Source organism: Phyllostomus discolor, chromosome 2 (assembly GCF_004126475.2).
Source record: "Phyllostomus discolor isolate MPI-MPIP mPhyDis1 chromosome 2, mPhyDis1.pri.v3, whole genome shotgun sequence".
Taxonomy (NCBI): domain Eukaryota; kingdom Metazoa; phylum Chordata; class Mammalia; order Chiroptera; family Phyllostomidae; genus Phyllostomus; species Phyllostomus discolor.
This window is the reverse complement of record NC_040904.2, coordinates 2163398-2173799: the sequence shown is the minus strand read 5'-3', so window position 1 is coordinate 2173799 and position 10402 is coordinate 2163398. Positions and strand designations below refer to the sequence as shown.

General features: G+C 50.4%; 1 long non-coding RNA gene across 1 annotated transcript; it reads left to right on the top strand.

Moving 5' to 3' along the window:
- The first annotated feature begins 6342 nt into the window (after positions 1-6342).
- Positions 6343-9551, top strand: LOC118498662. Its single transcript, XR_004901132.1, has 2 exons — positions 6343-7253; positions 8639-9551. It is a non-coding gene; the product is annotated as an uncharacterized LOC118498662 (long non-coding RNA).
- Positions 9552-10402: the final 851 nt, after the last annotated feature.

Here is a 10402-nt window from a genome sequence, read left to right as displayed (position 1 = left end):
AAGAGTCCTAAAACCTCAGGTTTTGTTTTTTAAAGTTGGCTTACTGCCCGCACTGCTTTGAACCAGGTAGTCCATCTGTGAGTCCTGGCCTCCACCGTTGCTTGGAGAGACGTGTCTGATAGCCCTTCTCTCTCAGGCCCACACACCTCGTGTTTACCACAGCATAGGGCTGCCTGCCTTTACCTGGAGCCCGCTGTAAATCAGTGTGAAAAATTCGTGAGTGGATCCAACCGTCCAAGTGCCCATCAGCTACCGACCTGACCGTGTGGTCTGGCTGTGAGCACAGACACGCACCACAGCGGGAAGCCTAGAGCCCTGCGCTGAGTGGCGTCACCCGGGCCCAGGCGGCCACAGAGGCCACAGGGTCGGTTCCGTCCGCGTGGGATTTCAGAGCCGGCCGGCAAATCCAGAGAGACAGCCTACATCAGTGTTTGCCCAGGGCTGGGCTGTGGGGATAGAGGTGTTTGGGGTGAGGACTGAAGGGTGCCGGGTTTTCTTCTGGGTAAGAACGTTCTCAAACTGTGGTGACTGTTAACCCCGAGAGCATACTGAAACCCGCTGAGTTGAACTGTGCCCTTCAAATGGGTGGACCGTGTGGCACGTGCTCAGTCAGCAAAACTTCCACAAAAAGGAGAACGGCTGTCACTGTAAACATAATTAATTCATAGGTTTTGACGTATATAAAGATCACATCTAATAAAATACACCAAATGTCTATTTCACATTCAGCCTATTAAGTCATTTAAATGAATAAAATAGGAAGTCCATACTTTGTGGCAGAAAGCATACCTGGAGCCCTGGCTGGTATGGCTCATTGGATTGAGTGCCAGCCTATGAACCACAGGGTCACTGGTTCGATTCCCAGTCAGGGCACATGCCAAGGTTGCGGGCCAGGTTTCCAGTGCAGGGGTGTGAGAGTCAACTACACATTGATGTTTCTCTGCCTCTCTTCCCCTCTCTCTAAAAGTAATTTTTTTAAAAAAAGCATGTTAAAGACAGCCTATCTGAATGGTGGCCCTCAACCTCAGCCACTCCAACCGTTCACCTGCTACTCCTCGGGGGCCCGCGTATCAAAAATGCTAACTCACTCCCGCGCCCCACCTGTACTCTGAGCGCTGCAATAAATGCATTGAGATTTTGTGCCGGGAGAATGGGTTTTATTTTTTTCTTTTTTAATTTAATCTTCATTGTACTTTTTCCGTTACTATTTAGTCCCCTTATACTCCCCTCCCCCCGGCAATCACCACACTGTTGTCTGTGTCCATGAGTCCTTTTCCCTTTTTGCTCAGCATGGAGATTTTAATGTTCTGAATCTATTTCCCTTTACAAAAAAAAAGGTACATACTTGTACCTTTTGTGGACACTGCAAGTCAAACTGCACTTTAAATTTTCTGCACCACTGAACTCCAAAAATGTATGGGAAAAAAAGCTTGTTACAGCAACATCCTTCAATTCCTTTGCTTCAGTTATATGCAAAAACAAAAGCTCTATCATCAAAATCATTTTAAATATTCATCTGATGAATCTATTAGGTCTTCCTCCAGTGTTGTTGAAAGCTAAGTATTGGAAATGCTCCAATTTTAGAAAGGATTTCTTTCTTTCTCAGCGCCCACAGCAAATTAACCTTTCAGTTGTGCCTTTAGAGTCCTGAGGATGTTCGCAGAACCCTGGTGAGATTCAGGACAAGTGAAAGCTGCGCTTTTCTTTTGCAAAATGAGGGGAGAATGATGTTGGGAGAGGAGGTGGGACTTCCTGGCACACAGTGAGGGATTTGTGGGACATTAACTTAGAGATGGAGGCTCGCCCGGACCTGAGCCGGTTGGCGGGTGTCGGTGCTGACAATGATCACAGCCGGCAGACGCACTGAACACTGTGTCACCAGGTGCAAGGAGGAGCCTTGGAAAGAAGAGGCCGTGCAGCAGGGGTCCAGGGAGGGGTCCATGCAGAGAAGGATGCCACGAAGTTGGGAGAAGGGTGTCTTAAGGACCAAGCAGAGCAAGGAGAGAGACATCTTAATATTTTCCTTGCATGTGGAGGCTCACACCCCACCAAAGTGCAAACATGCGAGGTGGTGTGATGGCCCTGGAGGAGGAGTAATCTGACACCAGATCTGCAGGACAGGGTATGAAAAAACGCTGGCAGGAGCCACTTTAAAATCGAGCCGGGGCTGCGGGCCCAGAGGAGCTGCCTGGCATGTCTCAGGCCTCAAACCTTGGGCTGTTCAAGCAGGGCGTGCAAACCTTTGGATCGAACCTAAAGCGACCTTGGGGCCCAGAGAGCCGTGTGCAAGGACGAGAGGAAGCAGGTGGGACTCTGCCGGGGTCCAGCCTCGGCGGGTCCCCGGGTCCCCGAAGGAGGAACTGCTCAGGCGAAACGAATGAAGCAGACACCCGGTGGGGGGCCGGAGGACAGCCAGGCGAGGCGCTCTAGACCTGACTGACTCCCCGAGAAAAATCAATCTTTATTTTTATCGGGGAGGTGATACAACATTCAGTGCATAGTGTGATTATTAAAACAGAAACGGTTACCATAGAAATAATTTCTGAAAACACGGATTTTATAGATCAGGCATGTTAAACAAAGAAATAACCAAAAAGAACAGGAAGTCCCACAGATCAACCATATTAAACAAAGGTTATTTTGACCAAGAGGGTCATTAATTAGTTAGCCAATGAAGCTATGTGAGCACAAACTTTTAAATGCTGACTATAATTAAATATCTACTAACTTTCTATAGATTGGTCTAAATCATAGGGGTACAAGGAGTGATTTAAAAATTAGTTGTTTATAGAAATTAGATTGTCTAAATTAGATAAATGATTTTTTTGCCTAGATCTATTAACTACATATCTAGGGGGTGCTATATTATATTTCCATGTACTGAGATTATTATATTCAAATTAAAACTCCTTCCTCCTCTGTTTACCTGGTCCCATTAATAACTGCTCCCGCCCAGGGCATGGGGAAGGCAGTGGTTCTAATAAATCTTGAGCTTTTGAACGGTGACTCCTTAGACATTCCTAGCAACGGCCTCCTCCAGTGTTCTGGCAGCTGGTCTGCCCATAGTTTAAATCTACCCTTAACTTTCCAGGTGGGGGGAATGGGCAGCATTAGGGTTATTAGGGGCTTCTAGTCAGTGGTCAGCAAGTCATTTCACGCAGAATCAGAGGCATTGTGCAAGGTTTTTTGTTATAAAGCACAGGTGTCCAAAACCCCACCCCCTGATGCTAATAAGGACCGGCATAGGGGAAGAGAGAGACAGGAGACCCGGCCACAGCCGCCTCTGCTGTGCAGACGCGTCTCACCCCACCCGACTGTGTCAAAAGGTCAGCTGTTGGTTGGCTCCCGACAGGACTCCCAGCACAAGGACTAGTGAACTGAACATTGAACATTGTTTAGAATGAGTGTCTGTAAGCTTATGTGAAGCAACAGCATTATTGCCTTCTTCCTCTTGACGCCATTGCTCTTCCTTCTCTGGCCACTACCGCTGGCCTCTGTCTCCTCTTCCGAGTGCTACTGGGGTTTCGGCCTGACCTGGCACTTCCGTAATAGCTTTTCTTTTTTTACCTCTCACTTGGAAAGTCCTTTTGCAGTTAGGTTCCCAGGAGCACGTCCAGCAAGGGGCAACTCAGGAGGCTAAAGCTCCTACTTGCTTTTAGAGTTTTCCATCTCAGAGACGAGAGTGTGGATCACACGAGTTCCCGGAGTCCAGTGAAGGAGTACCCATGAGGCTCAGAGACCTGTTGGAGCAGTTCGCGAGGGCCGCTACCCCAAAGCACCACAGACCGGGTGACCTAGACCACAAAGGCAGCCCACAGCAGGGGCCCTGCGTCCCAGCACTCCTTAGCGACAGACACTCTGGGCCGGAGCAGTCTTTGCTGCGGGTCTGTCCCGTGCACGTGTAGGATGCCGAGCACTGTGCCTGGTCTCTGCCACTCTACGCCAGTAACAGTTCCCACTGGTAACAATCACAAGTGTCTCCACCACTTTACCTCCTCACCAGCAATGCACGAAGGGTCCGAATTTCTGCACGTTCTCATCATCACTTGTTATTTTACAATTTTAAAAAATATAGTAGCCCTCCCAAGGGATGTGATGTGGTTATCTCCTTGTTGTTTTGATTTGCACTTCCCTAATGATTACTGATGTTGCCCATCTTTTCTTGTACCTGTTGGCCATTTGTCTCTCTCTCTTCCTTGGAGACGTGTCCATGCAAGGCCTTTGCTCATTTTTTAATCCACAGGTCTTCTTGCTGTCTCTATACTTTTCTCTTTTCCAGTCATATGATTGGAATTATACAACATGTAGTCTTTTCAGCTGGCTACTTTTACTTAGCTATAGGTATTTAAGGTTCCTCCATGTTTTTTCATAGTTCCATTAACTCAATTTTTTTTAGGATTTTATTTATCTTTAGAGAGAGGGAATGAAGGGAGAGAGAGAGAGAGAAACATCAGTGTATGGTTGCCTCTCACATGCTCCCTACTGGGGACCTGGCCCACAATCCAGGCTTGTGCCCTGACTGGGAGCTGAACCAGAGACCTACTTTCTCAGGATGGCGCTCAGTCCACTGAGCCACACCAGCCAGGACTCAATTATTATTTTTTTTATCATTGTGTAGATGTATCTGCCACTGCTTATCTACTCACATACTTAGAGACATCTTGGTTGCTTCCAATTTTTGGCAATAATGTATAAATTATTTTTTTTTAATTTTTATCTTTAGAGAGAGGGTAAGGGAGGGAGAAAGAGAGAGAAACGTCAATGTATGGTTGCCTGTCATGTGGCCTCTACTGGGGACCTGGCCCACAACCCAGGCATGTGCCCTGCCTGGGAATCAAACTAGCGACCCTTTGGTTCACAGCCTGCACTCAATCTGCTGAGCCACACCAGCCAGGGCTAAATTATTTTTAAGAAATTAAAAGTGAGACACTTACATACAAAAAAGTTGCAAGAATAAACCCTGGCTGGCATAGCTCAGTGGATTGAGCACGGGCTGCAAACCAAAGCATCGTAGGTTCGATTCCCAATCAGGGCACATCCCTGGGTTGCAGGCCACGGCTCTCAGCAACCACACATTGATGTCTCTCTCTCTCTTCCTCCCTTCCCTCTCTAAAAATAAATAAATAAAAGTCTTTTAAAAAGTTGCAAGAATAATAATCTTCCAATGACCTTTACCCAGACTTCCTGATTAACACTTCCTTCCATGCAGTTTGCTGTTTGTGCATGAGTGCATGCTCTCTCTCACCCCTTTGCTCTGTATGTGCGTTTATTTCTAAATCATTAAACAGTAATATGCAGATGCCACATCCCTTTATCCATAAATGTTTCAGTATGTATTTCCGTACAACTAGGACAGAACCAAATGCTCACGGTGGACACCCCTGGAGCAGAGTTAAATCTGAGTTGTCAATAGAAATTATGTGATTCTTTACTTTTATTTAATAGAAGAGATGTTATTTAATCTAAAAGGGCCTCTTCAGAAAGGAGCTTGGGTAACACACTGGGTTCTGTGCTCATTTCCTGTGCTCTCCCACTGAGAACAGTATGGGTCAAATGGTCCTCTCTCATCCTCCCCCAGAGACGGAGGGGTCTCTGAACAAGCCCTAAGGTGGAAGGGGTGGTGGGCTTCGCACCCTAACACCTCATTACGATGCTGTCTTGGGAGTCAGATGTGCCTTAAAACCAATCCTCTCTGACTAGAGGGTTCTCCAGCAGTGTTACACGCTACTGAAATGTACTGTTCTGTGCTAAATCTTTAACAACTGGACAGCAGTGAGGAAGAGGAGGCTCTAGGGTCCCCTGCTCTGGTGGGAAATGTGCCCTGGGCGGTCTCATGGTCCAAAGGTATGTTGTCCTACATGCAAAATGACAGTAAAACAGGCTCAGCTTATGTAAAAACGAACCTTTGTTTAGAAAGATACCTGCCCGGGGCCCGCCATGAACTGGTTCTAGTTTAGACAGTTTTAATTTCAGACCCTCCTGTGCACCCACTTCAGGTCTCTGGGTCTGCAAGGCTCCCGCGCAGACCTGCCCGAGCTGGCCGGGTTTCGCATGGGGCCCCTTTTTCCGCCACACACCCACACCCAGGATCGGAGGGCAGGCCCGGGTGGTTTTAGTGATCGTAATTCATCCACTGTTTTTAGTGTGGTGCGTGATTATTTTTCTCGTTTTTACTGTAAACAGTGGCACGCACGCTAGCCGGCAGGCCGGTGTGCCCGCACAGCACTCACGCGGGACACTCGCGGCACCAACCGCCACGGACCGGAACCCGCCCGCAGGCAAGCCTTGCAGAGTCTCCTTCCAGGCGCAGCGGGTCGGGGCAAAACGGGACCACGTGCTGGGGTGACGTCAGGCCACGGGTCGCGGGACTAACGCCGGGCCTCGAAGAGGCCCCGCCCCGCCGACCGCGCGGAAACGTCGCGAGAACCTCCTTCCTCCCGGAACTTGCTGAGCCGACCCGAAGTCCCTCAGGGGCGGAGGTGTGGTCGAGGGGCGTGGTTTTGCTTCCGTTCCGTTAACGTGACGGCCGAAGCCGACGCCTCCGGGGTTGCGCGAGTGAGAGCACCCGGGCCTGGAAGAGGCGGGGAGGTGGGGACCAGGGGCAGTCCTGCGGGACGGAGGCGCGGCCCCGCGGGGTCGCGGGTGCTGAGGGGCCGCAGCCCGGGCGGTCCGTCCCGCCTCTCCCCACGCAGACGTGCCTGAGACCCTCGAGGGGACGGGCTGGGGTCGCCGGGGGCCTGCGGGCCCGCCGCCAAGCGGGAGGCTGTCGGTCTAGGGGAGCCTGCCTCGTTGGGCCCGCCCTCACGCCTTGCCCCACTTTCCGCCCCGCCCGGGGGCCAGGCCCCGCCCCTTGAGCTGGAGCCCCGCCCCCACGCGAGCCTGGTGTCTGCGGCTGGGCTTGCTGGAATTGTCGTCCTTCCCGCGGGCTGTTGGGTCGGCGGATCTTTGCAGCTGCAGGCTGCTCGCGGTTCGCCCGCGCCGGCTGTTTGCCGTTTCCCGGCGCGGTTCTCAGCATTCTGCTCCCGCGTCTGGGAGGGGCGCTGGAAGAGACGTGCAGCGTCTAGAAGGGCCGCTGGGCCGAGCTCAGGAGCAGGGACCCTCCGCGGTCACCCAGCCGCTCGCGATCCCCGCGGCCGGCCGCTCTCGGGTGCTGACGGCGAGAGGGCCCGGGGACAGTCTGGCGCCAGGATGGTCACCACCACCACCTGCACCCGGTTCACGGACGAGAACCAGCTCTTTGAGGAGCTCGGGAAGTAAGCGCGGCGCTCGGGGGAATGGTCCTGCAGGCGTCCGCCCCCGTCACCCCGAGAGCCTGTGTGGCCGCAGCGTAGACCGGTCTCTGTAAGCGGAGATGCCTCCGGAGCCCGCGGCGACGGTGCGCGGACGGGTCGCGCCGTCCCTGCGTTGCCCTGTTACTGATGCCCAGAGTTGCACGTCCAGAGGGACTGTTCAGACCTGCTCGACTCTGCCCGCGTCCCTATCACCCATAGCTCGGGTGACCTGCTCGTCATTCCCTCCCAGGGCTCGCACGCCTCCGCTTCTTCCCCGGAGGATTTACACGCAGCGGGAGAGCCTTTTGTACACTGGGGAGCCCCCAGGGTGGCCTAGCGGTGCGTGAACCTGTAGGACCGCCGAACATGTGCCGGCAGCGAACGGGGACCTGCTGAGGGTCTGATGGCGCGTGGGGAACCTGGAGCGACCGGGCGGCTGATAATACGACTTACGCAGCATCTGACCCAAACCCAATCCTCTGCCTGTTTCCACTATTATTGCTGAAAGGGTGCAGTGTATGATGGTGTTTTATGCAGCTGAATGAAGGGAAAAGGAAACATCTAAATGGAATGAACATTCTATCTTTATGTTTATGCATGGCTTGCTGTTAAAACGGAGAATATGTCAGAAGAGCAGCTTAATTCAAATCTCTCCTCTCCCCCAGCCCAAAATAGGTTACAGAGAAATCACCAGACCACGATTTGTTAAACCACACGAATGTTCCCAATATTTATATTTTAATGAAAACAATCACCGTATTTACTCACTTGTAGCCACATTTATTTATTTTTCCTACCAAAATACCGTGGCTGGTGGGGGTCAGTGGATTGAGTGCAGGCCTGCAAAACAAAGGGTTGCTGGTTTGATTCCCAGTCAGGGCACAGGCCTGGGTTGCGGGCCAGGTCCTCAGTGGGGGGCTTGTGTAGGGAAACCGCACATTGTTGTTTCTTTCCCTCCTTTCTCCCTCCAGCCTCTCTAAAAATAAATAAGATCTTTAAAAAATAAAAGAAAATAAATAGCAGATTTTTGCTGCTCTTCCTCAGTTCTGCACTTTGCAGGATTTTTTCTGCAAGCATTTGGTGCTGTGTGTGAATTGTAAAATGTTCTCAGCTTTCACATGCAAACAGCCTCATAATTGGCAGTCCCTTGCATTTTTTTAATGTGTACTCCCAATTAAAGCTTACTTTTATTTCTCAGCAGTTAGAAATATTTGGGTTTCCAGGAAGAGTTGGTCATTTTTTGGATATTACTGTAGTGCACTGGTATTTGGAAATGTACTAAATTCAATAAAAATGTTCAAATTGTTATTTTTTAATAGGCTATCAGAGCTGCTTATATTGATGACCTGGTAATTTTTTATTTTCAGGGGAGCTTTTTCGGTGGTGAGAAGATGTATGAAAACACTACTGGTCAAGAATATGCTGCTGAAACCATCAACACCAGGAAGCTTTCTGCCAGGGGTAGGTGTTTTCAACTGAGTGAGATGTTGGTTTTGTATTTCTCCTGCCCACTGTCGGTTCTCCTGTAAGTACATCAGGAAGTTATAACTGAATGATAGACTTGGGTAGTGTGTTACGTGTGGAGATTGGTTCCATCTGAATGCCTCTTGGTCTGCACAGTTTCAAAATAAATGAACAAATATAATTTAACAAATTGTTATAAAATTTCTGTTGTATGAGCAATAGCATAAGTAACTATCATTATAAAGCAAATAAATGTCACCAAGTACCTTTTGCCTTTAGCTCTACTCTGAAATAACTTCCAGAAAAATGCTGGAAAGGGAAGTGTGAGTCTCATAACTGTCATTCCTTTTGCTTTTGAGAGGGAAAATAGGTCAGAGCTGGGTGAATCATGTATTTCGGTTGTAGTTACACTTGAACCTGATGCACCAAGGTGCATGTAACACTGATGGCTCTGGGAGGCGAGCCTGACTGCTGTATTCTAGGAAGCTCAGCTGATGTCGATGTTTCCGCGTGCAGTTCAGACCTTCTTCACTTGGCCTGCCGCGCGGAGATTGCTCACAGACCTGGAATGTATTTTGCACATGCTTCGTAGCCTCAGAGATAATTCATGCTCGTGCAACAGCTGTTGACATGAGCAAAAACTTGGAGGGCCCTCACTGCACTCTTGTTACTTCTTTCAACTCATGCAAAAATACTTCTGCTGAAATGTCAGGCATCCCAGTTATTGTGAGCATGTGTCGAAGGTATTTCCTTGGGAATTTGTGATTTAATGGGAAAAAAAAGAAGAGATAAAAAGGAACGAAATGCCATAACGTACACCCATTTCAATGACCTGGTTTATTTTGTTTTAGGTAATGTGATAAGAAGTTCTTACTAGGGTTTAATTTGTCTTCTAAAAGTGCTGCTGCCCGGGGCCCTGGTATTATTCTCTTCCATGATTTTTTTCTGTATTTGTTGCAAATTCCAGTTTAACGTGGACCTCAGGTTTAGGCTGGCGAGTTGGTGTGCTCGTTTGGGTGGGGTGGGGGGTTGTGATTCCGAGGAGCCTCTGTGCTCGGGCAGGGCGGGGGAAGAGGAGGGCGGAGGAACCACGGGAAGCTCCTGGGCTCAGAGACGTCTCCTTACCGCGTCTTCACCGAATGAAGGTTTTCTACGGGGAGGAGTTGCTAAACTGTGAATGGCAAATTAGTTTTGAAAACAATGTAAATGAGGCCCAACTCTTTTGGTGCTGGTGCGGTTTCCCGGGCACGTGAGCGCGTCCGTCGCCAGAGGGGTCGCACCTCCTCCAGAGCCCGCGCCGCCCCAGATGTCTCTCACAGCCCGAAAGTCCTGCTTCCCTTCGCTGTTGCCAGACCTGGCGCCGCCCCTCTCAGCCCACCTGATGCGTGCCGAGAAGGCAGACCCTCCGTCTGCTCCCACGCACCGCACCGGCAGGTTCCTTCTGCTCTGCCCGAGGGGTCTTCTCCAGCCTGCGGGGCTCCTCCCGCAGCCACTCCCGCAGCTCCTGGCATGCTCATCACCCCCTTACCGCGCAGTCTGCACCGCGCAGGTTAGGGAGTTGGACCTGCCTGCAGGGAAACGTTGTGGGTGTTGGGGATGACTGAGGCTCTCCTGCAGAGGTGGGGGAGGGAGAGATGGCAGTGAGACCAGAACGTGCTCGTACAAGC